Here is an 18275-nt window from a genome sequence, read left to right as displayed (position 1 = left end):
AATGATGTAATGTATTCGCTTAGGTTGACCTTAAATGTATTTTGAGATGTAGAGTATTTTCTTAACAATCTTTTGGGATCCCAAATGTATATCTCTTTACGTTTTCAATGGATGACCACATTTTTACATGAAATACCTTTAAACGACTTTTATTATAGTTTAGCTACACTTTCAACCTAAAACCTCGATTATCTAGCTAATAACACATTGTTAACTCACTTAGTAACGACTCTAAGGAAGTAGGATGTTACAGATGTGTTTTAGTTATTTTTGAACATTGTATCCAAACTCTGCCTGTATTTCCAATAAAGTGCCGCTGTGTTTTCAGACAAAAGTTATGAAATTGTAATGCCTCGACTAATTCTAAAGACATCGGACCATTAAAAACTACTAAGCATAACTATTATTTTGGAATACATACATAAAATAATATAACATTATTAGAAAAATTAAAAATACGGTATGGGATCCCATTATTTAATACATAAAAACATAAAGAAAACATAATCTTAAATTAATTGTCCAAACCTATATGTGGAAAATAAATACATAAATTATAGACTTAAAATAACTTCATCCTCGATATTTCGGTAGTCCATTCAATCAATTCATCCCTAATACAGATGCCAAGCAGCCACGAATCCGACCCGCCTTCCATGCTCATATTCCTGCACTATCTAAATTAAAGGAATGAGCCTAATGCCCAGCAAGAAAAATCTACTAAAAACATATATAAAAAATCATAAGACTATATCATAAAACATATACTATACAACATATGACGTAAAAACGTATATCATATAGGACTACAATATTAATGGCCATTAACTTATTACTGTAGCATATAATAAAACCGTCTAAGTCCTCAGTCTACTAATCGAGGTAGGTTAGGTTACAAAATAGTATATGATAACCCATCTAGGTCCTCAAACTACTAATCGAGGTAGGGTAAATCATAACTCTACTCCACGATAATGATAAAAAATATTGGGATTTGCTATCTAAGGACTATAAGTCCCAAGTGACTACAAAACATATTTATACATAGCACATAACATAACATGACATATAAACATATCATAACACATATAATCTCACATATATTCCTTACCTTGAGTGTGGAGAGAAAAAGAAAGAGAAGAGATTGCTTGCTATAAAAAAACGTCGAATTAACCTTAAATACAACATAAGATATTTATATTAGAGCCTTATAATAAAATTATACTTTCAAGAATTTTCTAAACCTCATAAAGTCATACCTTCAACCTAGAACCAAAATGATGAAATCCCGAGTCTTCTCTCTAATGTCTATCTCCAACAACTACACCAAGAGTTTGGATACTTGGGTAGATTTTGGCTATATATTGGCTTGATGGGGTTCAATATTTCGTCTATAATATGGTTTAGAAAGGCAATATTGTTTAAGGTAAAATAAAGAAAATAGAAGGAACATATCTCGATCACTAAAAGGACTAGTGTTTTGGCTATGACTATGTAGAGTGTTTATGGAAAAATGGAGGGAGCTTTTGGGACTATGGATTTTGATATGAGAGGATTTTGAGTGTGAGAAAAATGGTGAAGGGCAAGTCTCTATTTATAAGCTTCAAACCCCAACTCCCTTCCTTAATTTTCTCCACACTATTCAACTTAAACTTTAAAAATAAAACCTTCCCTCCACTATATGGTTTTGACCAGCCTAGTCTTACTCCCTTATTGTTTTCACATCATCTCAAAGTATGCCACATGGTCTCCATTTGGTTCAAACTTTAGTTAATGTCCAAACTACTACCTATATCTCGTAACTCTGGATCATTCTGTAGTAAAATTAACGTAACTGGAGCTATAGAAGTTAGATTTAGGCAAATTTTATACCATTGGATAGCTAATTAAATTATCTACAACGTTTTAGAAATACTATTTTTCTAAAATCGTAAAATAAATAGGTCAAAACTAGGCCTGAGGTTACAACATCCTAAAGTTATGAAAACTGCATTTACTTATATAACTCTTCTTGACACATAGTCACTTAATTCAAATAAATCTAATCTTGCCTATCTTTAAAATTAAAAAAAATAATCAAATCCTTCATATTTTTGAGCTAAGCCTAAGACTAAGCTATTTTAGTTTTCATTTTAATTATAACACTTGGACTTAGTTTAATGCCACATGTTCATTTCTTAATACATCAAATAACATGTGCATTTAATACTTAATAAAACTATACAATAATTTAATCATATGCTAAAATAATTATAATTACCCAAACTATAATTATTTCTAAGTCATAAAATCATAAGTTAAATAATTTAAGCTTAAAGCAATCTTTATTCCACAACTCAAGTCATAACTAAATCTAACCTAATATCATATTTAAGGAGCGTATAAGAAAATAATAACCTTGATTGTTACAGAAATCTTTTGACCAATTGTTAAAAATAGTATTTTTAATAAAGATAGGCAATTAATGGCGTTATAAAAAAAAAAAGTTTATTCTCTAAATATTAAGGTGTAATTTGAATAATATCACGAATGTTTTGTATCTTAAATATGATAGTTTTTGATCTAAATGGTTATCATATAATATATATATATATTAAAAAGAAATCATAAACAATGTTTTGGTTTAATTTTTCTTTTGATATGTTTACGCCATTCTTTTATATATAATATTATTTATTTAAAATTTATATGACAATTACACAAATTTAATAAAAATAATTAATAAATTTTATAAATAAAATCAAACAAACGTGCATTGTATGTTGCTTGTAATGATGTAAACATATCAAAAGAAAAATTAAACCAAAACATTGTTTATGGTTTTTAAAAAATATATATACATAATATAATAACATTTTTAAATATAAAGGATAATTCTTTTTAATAAAATTTATGATTATGTATTATATATTATTATTATAATGATATTTTATAATATTTAAATTTATATTAATATATATATTAAATATCTAGTCTTGTATTAAATATTATTATAATTTATAATATTTGAATTTATATTAATATAATTAATAAAAAATTAGGAATATATATTATTATCATAATAATATTTTATAACATTAAAATTTATATTAATATAATTATTAAATATTTAATATTTTATTATATATTATTTTAATCTTGGTATTTTATAAAATTTTAATTAATATAATTACTAAAAATGTAGTCTTATATTAAATATTATTATAATAATAATATTTAAATTTATTTTTAATATATTTAATGATTATTTATCTTTAATTAATTTTAAATATATATTTTTTTAAATATTTAAAATATTCTGTTAAAGTTAAAAAACAAATAAAACTATTAAAAAAAAAATTATGTTATCTACTCATTTTTTATATAAATAGATGTATATACATATACATATTGATTTCCTTTATTTAATTCCTAAAGGGTTTTAACAGTGTTGTAGCTCTTAAATTCCGGCGAATTCAACAGGTAGCAATAAATTGTTGTTAGATTGGCTCTGCCATAGATAGCAAAGCTGACTAAACATGTTCGATTGATCTTTATTTTTTTATTTTTTGAAGTACTCTCATTCCCCTCTTTCCTTCGTAGGTTCTAATTATCAGGCCCAATTTTTTCTGTATGAAAAAAACACACAAGTAACATGAACAGCAGCAGAGGACTATGAAACTTCATGATATAAATTTCATAAATATTTATTTAAAACACGACATTTCACATAAGGCACAATTGAAAACAAAGAACAAATGAAAAAAAGTTGAGAAATCCAAGATAGAAAAGCAAACCTTTGTTGGACTGAGATATAATCTCTAAATAGTGAGATTTGTGAGGGGTTTTTCGTAGGACGGTGATTGTTTCGGCACCAAGTACGAGTGCTTTGGATGGGAGAGAGGATAACATTCGCAAATGGATGTTACAAACGGTGAAGGCTTCGCTACGGAGATGGGATCTCTGGAGGAGAAATTGTCGGCGTTGGATGGCCGTAAAGATGGTTAAGAAGGGGACTAAATTTAATAGAGATGGCTGATTTTGAGCTTTGGGTCTTCTCAAAAGTTTGGGCTCAATCTCATGAAATTGTTATTTTCTTTTTACAATCAGTATTTGTGTAATTGGATCCAAACAAAAACCCGCCCAGACAAATTTGTGTAACTGAGAAGATTATCATCAATTACATGTGGATTATCGTCAAGTACATGTGGATTAGGTGATCTGGTATGGAACTTAGAGGCAAAGCAAGTGTGTGAGTAATTTTGTTGATATTTTACAAGTGTAACATATTCTGATGTTATTCTCTCCTCAGGTATGTTTTCTATCGATTTGTACTTTGCTTTTTACGATTAATTAGAGATGATTTTGATGAACAACGACAAATGATTCTTTTCCCATTTGATTGTTGAGTAGTAAAATTCGGTTTTGTTCTGTATTATATTTGATGAATTTATTCATCAAAATTTATTTAAAAATACCATTAATTTGTGAAATCATTTTTTTACGCCAAGATGATTATACTACCATTGTATATTTAAGCACTTGGTTTATTGCCTTTTCAATTACCATGACTTCGTAGTCACCTCATCAAGATGATTACATTCATTGTTTAAAAAACATTGATTATTTTGATCTTCTCCGCTTTGGTCGAAATTGTAACGCTTGGATTTTAAGACTCAATAATGTGAAAATATAAACTTTTTCATTTAACGAAATGTAACACCCTAATTCTCATAAATTATCGAGAACATAGCGTTGGATCATAATCATAAACATTGTTCTTTTATTGAATCAAAACTTAAAAATCAGTTTATAGATCCATGATTTTACAAAAATAAAATAATTGTCTTTAACATAATAAAATGAGCAACATTTAAATAAAATTTTAAAAGGAACATGCATTAATAAAAATAGGTCCGCTTGATCTTCCTTGACTATATGGTCCCCATGAGTACATCATGAAACTCCTAGGTCTTACTTGCCACCAGCCTTTCTATCTTTAATTGCCTGAAATAACAACATCATAAGGGGTGAGCTTCTAAGCCCAATAAGAATAATACAAACAAGAGTTAGTCATATAATTATATAATCAAACATATCATAAATTCACAAGAGTCATAACAAAACGTATTTATACAACATAAAACTCTAGGTCATATCATAGCCTAAGTCATAATCATAAATCAAAATCTAAATCATGGTTCATAAGTCATAATCATAACAATTGGTCATAGGTTATAATAACAAGTCATATATAATAAAAAGATAATTTCTTATACAGGGGTGGCAATTAAGTCCCGGACAATAGTCTATCATACATTGGACATCAACTTTGGTCCGTCATAAAATTTTGGCAACCGAGCCTATTGGACATAAGTCTGTTGTACAACATTGGACACCTTTGGTCCAGACACACTTACCCCTTTATTGTACCTGAAATGTTAGGTCATACAAAACATAACTAGGTCATAAACTAAACTACCTAATTTTCCTTACCAAATCTGGGATATTGAAGACAAGTACAAGATCGTAAACTCCTAAAACCAAACATAAAGAAACCATATGTCCTCTAGAGAAAAGAAGATAAAGAAAAGATCTGAGCCATCGGAATAAGACTTACCAAAAACCTTAAGTTTCAAAGAAATCGAACACCTTTGATTAGCTTAGAGCTTTGATCTATACCTCAAACACAAAAATCACACAAAATCTTACTTCCCAAGTGTTTATAACAGCTTTAGATTTGAAAGATTTAACCCCAAAACCATAGTGTTTCTCTCTAGAATGAAAATAGCAGCTTGAAGGCTCTGAAAAGTGTTTGGAAGATGATGAAAATGGCTGAGTGAATGGTCCTATTTATAGAGTTCAAGGAGTGAAACTAAATCCCCTTTCAATTAATAAATAAATGATTAAAAATAACATTTTTTGCTCAACAGATGCACACAACTCGGTCAAAAATGTTTAGGGACAAGTCAAAGTTGTTGAGGACTGTTTCTAGCTTTGGATTCCATGAAAATTAAAAAATGGTCACTAGAGCCGATATATCACCTCCTATAGGTGATATATTGCCTACACCATAATCCCGAGGCTCTGTGATTTCGTTCGTGCGAATTCAACGTGTTTTCCATATCATTGCAGACGATATATCGGCCCCTATAGCTGCGATATATCGACTTATGTTGATATATTAAACACGTTTTTGCACACTTTCAGCACACTTGAAGTTGCTTAAACCACCTTGACTGAGTAAAACGTGATCCTAACAGCTGAGGGAAGGTTCTACACTTCCTAGACTTATCCTTAATTAATTTATTCATGTCAAATTCTTAAATCCTTAATAAACATCCATATGACAAGTGTCACGTTCTTAATTATTCTATTTAAACTTTATGTTATAATAAATATCATTTCTAGGACCAGCTACATTAATAAAACCTTATGTTAAAATTAATATTTCTAAACTATAGGTTAAACTTATAAAATCCATAACTATCTCTATGAGTTTCCAACTAAATCCCTACTTTGACCAATATCCATGAAAACTAAAATACTACAGCGCAAGCTACTACTATCTTACTAAGTAAAGTTCCAAGACACTACAATTCTCCCCTACTTAAAAGAATTTTGTCCTCAAAATTTACTTACCAAAAATCTCGGGATATCGCTCCCTCATATATTCCTTCAATTCCCATGTCGCCTCTCTTCATGTGCTATTGCTCCACAAGATTTTAACCATAGGGACACTTTTGGATCTTAACTCCTTAGTTCCTCGCTCTAGAATGCATACTGACTGTTCTTCATAACTAAAATCTTATTTTAACCCCAAAGCCTTGTAATTGAGCACATGAGATGGATCTGATATGTATTTTCTCAACATTGATACATGAAAAACGTTATGTGTCTAAGCTAATGATGGCGGTAACGCCAACAAATATGCTACCTGCCCTACTCTGTCCAATATCTCAAAAGGACCTATAAACATCGGGCTTAACTTTTTTTTCTTTCCAAAATGCATAACCCCCTTCATTGGAGAAACCTTGAGAAAGACATGATCGCCTATTGAAAACTCAACAGTTCGCCTCTTAGCGTCAGCATAGCTGTTCTGGCGACTTTGAGTGGCAACCATTCGTTGTCTTATCTTTTCTACTACCTCAGTTTCTTCTCTTACAGCCTTGGGTCATAAATATCATCTTTCACCAACCTCATCCCAATGAAGTGGTGATTGGCATTTTCGTCCATATAGCACCTCATAAGGTGCTTGATGGCTGTCGTATACCACAACAAATTTAACAATGATTTTTCTTTCAATACTTCCAATTATTTCAGTATATTAACAAGCACAGGTCGAACCCACGAGGACTATCGTTTAATTTATTTTTCAATAATTAACACTAAAACTTAAAAGGGGGATTCTGATTTTTAACTCAAAATTGAATAACATAAACTAGAAAGCAAATAAAAATTGATATTACGACATTAAGAAACAGTTAAAGGTTATTCTCCACCTTCAACAATCATTCTTAAATGCTAATAATAAATATTATTCCAATTTCTCAATTAAACTATTAACCCCATAGATAACGCTGAAGCAGACAATTATCCTAGTCTCCCTAATATAAGTAACCAAGGCGAAGCACTCAATAATTAACTCTTTTATCTAAGCAATAAATCTATGAAACATACCATCTATTTAACATAGATAAAGCATTAAGTCCTATGGAAACAAGTTAATCTAGGAAATAAATTAATGAAGCATATAATTCATTTAACCTAGGTTCTATTTTTTATCACAATCAACAATTCTTTTGACATCACTATCAATTGCAATTTATCACATACACTTAGAATCCTAAACTATTAGGTGAGTAGCAATTCTAAGATGAAAATTGAATAATGTAAAACCTTAATTAGTTGGCCACCTAATGAAGAAATCACAAAATTCATAACATTCAATTGGAAAAATAGAAACAATTTAATATTGAGAGAAATTAAAGAATAACATTCATTATCAACAATCAAGAATTCATGTCTTGGGTTTTGAATTAACCCTTAACCTAAAAAGACTTACTCCATAATAGTAATCATAATCACAAACATAATTATAATTAAGATTAAAGAGATTAAGGGAAGAAAAGAAACTAGATTGATGAACAATAGTGTTGTAGTCTTCTCTCCAAACCTTTTTCAGTCTTTTTCTCTCCTAAAACCGTAATAAAAACCTCTCTAAAATTAACCCTAATAATCATTTATAGTCTCAATTAAATTCTAATTAAAAAGTAATTAAAAATCTGAAAACAACTTCGCAAGCCGTGGCCTGGAAAATGCGAGCTGAGGCTTAGAACAAAATCTGTGCAGAAATTGGTCACGTAGGGAGCGGCCTGTCTGGGAAAAAATATTCTGAAACACCAATTCCATTTAAAGTGCCGCGGTCTACCTTTAATTTCTTCAATTCTTGACCTTAGATAGCTTGTACATTGTCGCCACTTCAACATTTCAATCCCGAAAGCCTGGAATACTCCTAAAACTTCATTTTAACTACACTTGCCATCAAAATATCAGATTTCATAAAATGCAATGTAGATAATATGTTGTAGAATCATGAAACTAAGTTAAAACTATTAAAAATGCTATCATAACACCATCCAAGCATAGAAAAACTTAACAAATATTAATACAAAAATGACCTTATCAGTGCCATGCCTATCGTTGCCTGATAACTGTTGTTGTAAGAGAATTCTATTAATGGAATATACTTGCTCCATGATCCTGAGAAGCCTAAAGCACATGCCCTTAGCATATCTTCTAATATTTGTATGGTGCGTTCTGACTTACCATCGGTTTGAGGGTGAAATGTCGTACTTAGTTTTAACTTAGTGCCCATTGCACATTGTAGACCTTCCCAAAACATTGATGTGAAAACCGATCCTCTATCCAAGATCATCGCCTTTGGAACTCCATGTAGTTTCACTATCTCTGCCACGTAAAGCTCTACGTACTGCTCAGCGTTATAAACTATTCTTATTGGCAAGAAGTGAGCAGATTTTGTAAGTTTTTCTACTATCATCCAAACAGAGTCATGCTACTTGGTGGTCCTTGGTAATCCCGTCACGAAGTCCATCGCTATATCTTCCCATTTCCATTCGGGAATCTCTAATGGTTGCAATGTTCCAGCGGGTCTCTGATGTTCGGCCTTAACTTGTTGACATGTAAGACATTTTGCTACAAATTCTGTTATGTCTTTCTTCATCCCCGACCACCAGTACATTGATTTGACATCATTGTACATCTTGGTCGATCCCAGGTGAAGTGAATATGGAGTAGTGTGCACTTCCTTCATAATACTTTCTCTTAATTCACCACTTTCGAGTACACATACTTGGTTCCTATATCATAGCATGCCTTCTTTTGTCAAGGAGAAATCAGCATTCTCTGAGCTTTGTAGTGCTACCTTCATCTTAAGAAGAAACTCGTCCTCTTGTTATTTCTCCTTTATTTCCTCCATTAGTGTTGACTTGATCAAGAGGTCAGCTAGTTGTCCAGTTATTAACTCAATTCTGGACCTCTTAATATCATCTTGCAAGTGTTGAGCTATCCCCTTAAGTGTTGACATGCTTCCATAGCTCCGCTTACTAAGTGCGTCTGCCACGACATTAGCCTTTCTCAGATGATACAAGATCTCACAATCATAATCCTTTACTAACTCCAGCCACCTCGTTGCCTAATATTGAGCTCCTTCTTCGTAAAGAAGTACTTTAGACTTTTGTGGTATATACAGATTCACATTTTCTTCGTACAAATAGTGCCGCCAAATCTTTAGAGTAAAAATCACCGCTCCTAACTCTAAGTCATGGGTCGGGTACCGTTTTTCATACTCCTTTAGCTGTCTTGAGGCATATGCGACCAATTTATAATCTTGCATCAAAACACATCCAAGTCCCTACTTTGACGCATCTCAATACGCTACAAACTTGCCCTTATCGTTTGGGACGCATAGAACTGGGGCAGATATGAGTTTCTCTTTTAATGTTTGGAAGCTTTCTTCACACTTCTTGATCTATACAAATTTATATTGCTTCCGTGTCAAATTTTTTAAGGGTGTAGCTATTTTAGAGAACCCTTCAACAAAACGTTTATAGTATCCTGTGAATCCCAGAAAACTTCTCACCTCCGTGGCACTCTTGGGTTTGGGTCAGTCCTTCACTGCTTCGATCTTGGTTGGGTCTTCTTCTACGCCATTTTAGACACAATGTATTCTTGAAATGCCACCTTCTCTAGCCAGAATTCGCATTTCTTAAACTTAGCGTATAATTGATGACTTTTGAGTCATCCCAACGTTAGTCGCAGGTGCTCTTCATGCTTGGCCTTTGTCTTTGAATAGATCAGTATGTCATCTATAAAAACCATAACGAACTTATCTAGATAGTCCTTAAATACTCGGTTCATTAGATCCATGAAGGAAGTTGGCGCATTCGTTAAGCCAAAAGACATTACTAGGAACTTGTAGTGTTTATCTCTAGTCCGAGAAGCCGTTTTTGGGATATCTTCTTCTCATACTTTTAGCTGATGATACCTCGACCGCAAATCTATCTTTGAGAATACCGTAGATCCTTGTAGTTGATAAAAAAGATCGTCTATTCGAGGCAAAGGGTATTTGTTCTAATCGTCACTATATTTAGTTCTCGATAGTCGATGCACATCCTTATACTCACATCCTTCTTTTTGACAAAATGTACTGGTGCTCCCTCGGTCGGATGAAACCCTTGTCTAGAAGCTCCTACAGTTGTATCTTTAAGTCCTTTAACTCGGTAGGCGCCATTCTATAATGAGCTTTCGAGATTGATGTTGTCTCAGGTGACAATTCTATTTTAAACTCGATTTCCCTATTCGGAGGTAATCCCGGTAGATCTTCTAGAAATACTTTGGGAAATTCACATACAATATGTACATTCTTTGGTTTGAGTTGCATCTCTCATTTTTTGTCCACCAAACTGGTTAGATACACTTGGCAACCACTATTGATTAACTGTTGAGCTTTGAGAGCTGAGACTATCAATATTCGAGTTTGGGAAACTTCTCCTTTGAAGGGGAACTGCTCTCCGCCTTCTATTTGAAATTTGATTGTCTTACCCTTATAGTCTATCGTTGCTCCATGTTTTGCTAACCAGTCCATTCCTAATATTACATCATAATCCTTAAGGTCTAACTCGATCAAATTTATTGGTAATTTTCTTCCTTTGATTCTATCTACAACACTACGTACCCCTTTACTAGATATCATTCTTTCCCCTGAGGGTAACTCTGTGACAAACTTATCTCTAAAAATTTTCACATGGTTTATCTAAGCTATCAATCATATTCATAGAGACAAAAGAATGTGTAGCTCCTAAATCGAATAAAACATTGCATAGTTTACCAGAGATAGTGACCTGACCTATTACCACTATATTACTAGTTTCTGCTTCACCTCTAGTTAGAGCAAAAGCTCTGGCTGGCACAAGCTTGTCATATTTCTTTTGGTCCTTCAACTTTGGGCAATCCTTTTTAATGTGCCCATCTTCTCCACAATTGAAACAACCTTTCATCTTATATCGGCATTCTCCTTAATGCTTCCTCTTGCGGATAGGGCACTGGGGATATTCCACGTAGGGCTTCTTATTCCCGTTACTTTCTAATGCAGTCTTATTCTTCTTGTCAGCTTTTTGATTTTGACCACCATCATGCTTTCTGTAACGACCCAAATTCGCTAATAAGGCTTAAGAGCCTTGATTAGTGTGCCAGGAGGGCATTAATGGAATAATTGAGATTTAATGAGTAATTATATGTTTAATAATGTTTATATGGTAACTAATTATATTGTGTGGTAATATCATGTGTGATACACGTGAGAGCCACATTATTATGTGGACAGGTTTGCTGAGCACGACTCAAGACGATTCTAGGGTCAGATAGTGGGAAAAGTCACAACGGGGCTTAAGTTATGACTTTGGATAAGTCGGGGGTACTTTTAGATAGCGGGTAGCGATTTGGATTATCGGGTCATGAAAATAAATATATGGAGATTAGAATGTCTAGGCGGGAATATTGGGGGATTTTACCATTTTGGCCTCGGGGACGGTTCCAGCACCCTGAGCCTCGGGATTAATTTAATAAGTAAGTTAGACATAGAGAAGATTTTAGAAGAAAAACACAAACCGACTTAAACTTAGCCTCAGCCCTCTCTCACGCTTAAGGAAAACAAAGGGAAGGGAAAAGAACACAGAAAGCAGGGGAAACAAGTTGGGATTTCTGAGTTTGGTGGTGAGAATTTGGAGGTTTAGCTCAAGGGAAAATCAAGGAACTGAAGCAGGGATTAAGGTAAGCATCTAACTCTATTTTCTGTGGTTGAATTTTGAGTTCTAGCTGGGTTTTAGTTAAGTGCTGAAACAAGTATGATTTTTATGTTCTAAGGCAGAACTAAGAGGGAAAACTTGGGAGCTTAGCTTGGCCATAGCTTGGTGAAGTGATTCTACAGCAAAGGTAAGTTTCAACTCCAAGTTTAGAGGTTTTAAATTGAGTTTGAGTGGCTGTTTTGAGTGTTTATAGCACTTGGGTTTCGGAAATTGGAAGGAGGAGATTAGAGTGTGTAGGCTGTGTTTTCTTGGGGATTATGTTGTTTAGATTATGCTAAAGAAGTTGGGAATTAATTGGTTAGGAGTTGGGAAGCTTTGGGGTGGTTTAAGGTGAGGTTTCAGACTTAGAAATGGTGTAAAATCTGGGTTCGAAGGGGAGGGCCGCGGCTCTGTTCTAGAGCGCTGCGGCCCTAGCATGTAAAGAAGCCAAGGAGGCTCGACCAAGGGGGCGCGCCGCGGCGCCCAAGGCAAGGGCCGCGGTGCGTGTGTGGTTCAATGTGGGAGTAGGTTCTATTTTGGGGAAGGGCTGCGGCTAGGCTTTGAGGGCCACAGCCCTTGGTTACACACATGGATTTTTGAGGATTTTAAGCACGGGAGAGTGGTCTAGTGTGCTCAGGTTTGGTTTCACCACCGTGCTTGGTGGAATTTGGAGTCTCGGGAGTTAGTTTTGTAACTGGAAACCTATATTGGAGTATTAACGGAACACTATACGTTGGTTGTGGCTAGGTGATAAAAGCTTAGGCTCGGCAACAGATCGTGCTTGAGGGGCGTTGCTCGTAATTCGATAACCGTACAGACTAAAGGTAAGAAAACTGCACCTGGTTGAATATATGTGATGGGACTAAGGGCTCCCTATTGTAGATGCTTGAAAAGATGGTATTAAGCCATGCAAGCCATTTAGTGAACCAACGGCCTAAGGGTGCCAAGGGTCTCACTAGCGCACAGGGCGCGGCTCGGACACTGGTAGCCGAGGACAGCTTATTATGCACTGAGCTCGGTTTAAGTGGGCCTGAGTCAGTGGGTTAAACAGAGGGTATGGCCTAAGTCGTCGACCCTTAATATTATGTGATGTGAATGTTATATGTGATAGAATGTATCTTGTATTGGATTGTATATGCTGAATATTTGTTGTGGATTATTTGATGGGTATACGTGCTTACTGAGCTATTTGTCTGTGATCATTGCTTGAGTTATCTATGATGTTTTCTTGCTGGGCCTTGGCTCATGGGTGCTACGTGGTGCAGGTAAAGGCAAGGGAAAGTTAGATCAGCCCTGACTGGAGAGCTCAGTGAGCAGAATGTACATAGCCAGGTGCTCGGCCACCATAGTTGAGGTCTAGGCAAGGACATGGAACCTGAAGACTGTCTGTCTTGCCCTAGTATGGCTAGTGGTTACTCATGTACCATTGGGAGTCTGTAAACTTTCTTTAACTTCGTTTTGTATGGGATCCCATGTTTACTACAGTATAAATATAAGAAATGAATTTTTGAGACCAAAACCTTTTTAACCTTAGACCCTACATGTCTAGTGACACGTTTTCGAACTAATGACTTGATTAGCAAGTCCTGCACCTTTATAAGTACACATTGTAGCGGTCTTGGCTATCCAGGGCATTACACTTTCGTTTGGGATCGTTCTATTCATTGTTATTCTTTTTGGCACCCCTTCTGGCTGCGCCCTCCTTCTAGATCCTTTCTTCCGCCTACTCAGTTTCCAAGGCTACCTCTAATGTTTCTACATAAGTGGTTATTCCCCGAATCAACTTTACGTCACGAGCTATCATACGTTTTATTCCCTTCATGAATCTTTGAATTCTTAGCATCTCGATGGGTACCATGTTCATCGCAAACTTAGCCAGCCTATCAAACTTCCTGGCATACTCTGTCACAGTCAAATTCCTTTGAGTAAGCGCGATGAATTCGTCAACCCTCGTGGCTAGAATTGCAGGACTGTAGTACTTCTTGTTGAACACTTGGATAAACTCATCCCATGTCATAACGTTCACATCTCTAGTTTGCTTCACTATATCCCACCAGATGCAGGCATCTTTCTTTAGCAAGCTTGAAGTGCAAGAGACTCGATCTTCGTTTCCCAGCCGCATATGTTCTAGAATGGACTCTATTGATCGAAGCCATTCTTTTGCTTCTATTGGGTCAGATTCGCCGTCAAATTTTGGTGGTTGCTGCTTTCTAAAATGTTCATACACTGCCTCATAGCGAGGTTCTGCTAACTATAGTAATTGTGATAGAGGAATGACTTATTGTGCCATTTGTTGTTGTTGTCTTGAGTTTATTTGGAACTCTTCTTCCCTTCTCCATAGCTCTTCCCTAAGATGGCCATTTTCTCTTTCCAAATTTTCTCGAGTAGCAACAGTTATTGGCTCTTTCACTACATTGGGTGCTTCTGACACTCCCGGGGCTGATAGAAATTCTTCATATATGGGGGTGGTGGCTACTCTTCTTCCTCGCCCCCTTCTCCTCCCCCTTCCTCATCCTCTGCCTCGGCCTCTTCCTTGGCCATTTAGTCTTTCAGTTCTTCTTGGTTCCTGCTCCATGTGTCTTTTCTGTTTCCCCAAAAGAATTTTTTTTTTGTAAAATCTAAGACAAACAAAACAATTAGAGGTTATAACTTAGCCTATTGTACTATTTTTCATTAGGTCCATCTATCTATTAAAATTACCCTATTACAATTAAGTCCAACTCGGGTAAATGGGCCTTAACAATTGAATCTTCCATGTAGGAGGGCTGGCTTCAGTACATCGTACCCCCCTAACTTCCACTTAAACCCAAAAGACAGGAATTTGAACCCTTGCTTTATTAATTGTTATTCGTTTAAATTGGACCCAATCTAATAATGCAAAACAAATGGACTTCACAAATGGGCTAACCCATAAGAGAATAATATAAACTTTACACTTTCAATTGAATCCATAACTCTTAACACTTACTAAACAATGAAACAATAACAAAAGCAAATAACATGATTTATTAAAATAAGAAATTAATTACAAACTAGTGAAAAATTTCTAAAACAACATAAAATAAAATTTAACAATGTGTTCTTATATACATCTAATCCTCCATATCAGATCCTTCTTCTAGCATATCTTGAGTTGATTCTAAGAAACACTCTCTCTAACTCATTCTCAAGGTCTGGTATTCTTCTTATAGCTTTAACTTCTCTAACCACACTAGAGTCCATTAAGCTAATTTATGAAAATAACACAAGAAAGACATTACAAACATAATTTTAAAACAATGTGTATACTTACTTGGTAGCGAGTTGGTCCTTTGTAGCTATCGTGTGTATTTCATGGGAACATTCAGGACAAATATAGCCTTGGGCTATGATACCACCTGTAACGCCCTAATTTCTCATAAATTATCGAGAACACAGCACTGGATCATAATAATAAACATTGCTCTTTTATTGAGTGAAAACATAAAAATCTATATATGGATCTATGGTTTTACAAAAATAAAAGAATTTTCTTTAACATAATAAAATGAGAAACATTTAAATAAAACTTTAAAAGGAACATGCTTTAATAAAAATAGGCCAGCTTGATCTTCCTCGAATATATGCTCCCCACGAGTATATCACGAAGCTCCTTGGTCCCACTCGCCACCTGCCTTTCTATCTTTAATTGCCTGAAATAACAACATCATAAGGGGTGAGCTTCTAAGCCCAGTAAAGATAATACAAACAAGAGTTATTCATATAATCATATAATCAAACATACCATAAATTCACTAGAGTCATAAGAAAACTTATTTATACAACATAAAACTTTAGGTCATATCACAGCCTAAGTCATAATCATAAATCAAAATCTAAATCATGGTTCATAAGTCATAATCATAACAATAGGTCACAGGTCATATTAACAAGTCAGATATAATAAAAAGTTAAGTGCATATACAGGGGTGGAAATTAAGCCCCGGACAATAGTCCCTCATACACCAGACATCAACTTAGGTCCGTCATAAAATTTTGGCAATCGAACCTATCGGACATAAGTTTGTCATACATCATTGGACACCTTAGGTTCAGACACACTTACCCCATTATTGTACTTGAAATGTTAGGTCATACAAAACGTAATTAGGTCATAAACTAAACTACCTAATTTTCTATAGTGTCCCAGAATATTATCTTAGCTAGCTAAATAGTAGTAGTAGTTAGTATTAGTTTGTAGTATGTTAGATTCCGTGGATTTTGGTTCAAGCTGGGACTTAGTTGGACACTCATAGCAATAGTTATGGCTTTTATAAGTTTAACCTATAGTTTAAGAATATTAATTATAACATAAGGTTTTATTAATATAGCTGATTATAGAGGTGTCATTTATTATAACCTAAAGTTTAGATAGAACTAATAAGATGGTGACACTTGTCATATGCATGTTTATTAAGGATTTAAGTATTTTAATGAACAATTTAATTAAAAGAAAGATATAGAAGCTTTAGACCCTTCCAGCAGCTGTTAGGATCGTATTATGACTGTAACGTCCTGTATTTTCGGGTACCTTTAAACGACTCGGATAAGATTTTTCCTCGAGTTAAGAATATTATTTTAAATAATATTATATTTTGTTTGGAAATTATTCCATGAGTTATTGCCTGCCAAATTATGAATTTTGTGATTTAAAAGTCAAGATAAGACTTTCGGTCCTGGACCGACACAAAAACCCTGATCGAGTAAAAAAATCTCGGAAAATAAAATGAAAAGCTATGGAAAATATATTATGGGCATAAAATACATTCTTAAAAATTAAATTTTGGTCAAAAATAATAAACCTAAGAGAAAATGGAAATTTTAGGGCATTTTGTGTTAAATGCTTAATTTTACCGAAATGAGGAATTTTATTCCATGAATGGACCTTAGGTTAAATTTTATAGTGTGATTAATTAATTTAAATATGAGAGGCATTTAATTTAATTATTTAATGTTAAGTTTTGTAATTAAAACTTAATAACAGTGAAAAAGGTATCAAAAGTCAATTTGGACTTTTCTTCTTATGAAATATTGATTCACCTTTATAAATATATATATAAATGGATATATAGGATAAGGTGGCCAGCCATGTGAAGAATTAAATGGGGATGACAAGATTTTGATTAACTTTAATCTCATTTATTTAAAAATTAGGGATAATGTCAAGTGGGCAAGTGGGTAGTAAAGCACTTAAGTGTTTTTAGGAATTTTAGAGTTTGATAAACTATGCTAACCCTCCCTAACCGACCACACCTCTATCCCATTTCACTATCATCTTTTTATGAAAACTCTCTCAAAGTTTCCTCTCCACCTTCAACCTCAAGAATACTAAGGAGACTTGGAAGCTAAGCTTGGTCTAGGAAGGGTTTTCCCTAAGGTAAAGTTTCAATAATTTAGACCTTTGTAAAGTTTTATTCATAGAGTTTCAAATAGCTAATTATTTATGTTGTTGGGGGGAGTTGGTTAGTGTTTTTAAAAGATTTTGAAGGAGCCAAAGCTAGTACGAAGATCCACACCTTAAGCAAGAACACCAAAGAGGTAAAAAGTTTACTTTTATGGTTATTATTGTATGATTTTTATTTTTAAGCATTATTTTGTATAGTTAATGCTTAAAATTTCTTATTGGTGATGTAAGAAGGTTATGGTATTTGTTTTATAATTTTTATGATGCTTGTGTATTGATTTTTGAAAATAGGGACAAAAACTCCCAAAAGTAGGAAACCTTAAAACAAAATACATGTTTTGAGTTGTGAATTCCAAGGGGTCTAGCATCCACTGTATATTGATTTTGTAAAATTTAATTATACTGTGATGTTGTTGAGATTGAGTACATAAAATTGAGCTTTTGAAACACTAAAAAATGTTTACAAATGAGTGAGTTATGCTATTTCAAAGTTTAGGTAAAAAACTGTT

General features: G+C 33.8%; 1 long non-coding RNA gene across 1 annotated transcript; it reads right to left on the bottom strand.

The window, feature by feature from the left end:
• Window positions 1-391: 391 nt before the first annotated feature.
• Window positions 392-4387, bottom strand: LOC133823485 (uncharacterized). Its single transcript, XR_009888363.1, has 2 exons — window positions 3777-4387; window positions 392-677 (listed from the first exon to the last, which is right to left on the bottom strand). It is a non-coding gene; the product is annotated as an uncharacterized LOC133823485 (long non-coding RNA).
• Window positions 4388-18275: the final 13888 nt, after the last annotated feature.

The sequence above is a fragment of the Humulus lupulus genome, chromosome 1 (genome assembly GCF_963169125.1).
Source record: "Humulus lupulus chromosome 1, drHumLupu1.1, whole genome shotgun sequence".
Lineage (NCBI taxonomy): Eukaryota > Viridiplantae > Streptophyta > Magnoliopsida > Rosales > Cannabaceae > Humulus > Humulus lupulus.
Note: the sequence above shows the minus strand (reverse complement) of the source record. Positions and strands in the feature narration are given on the sequence as shown.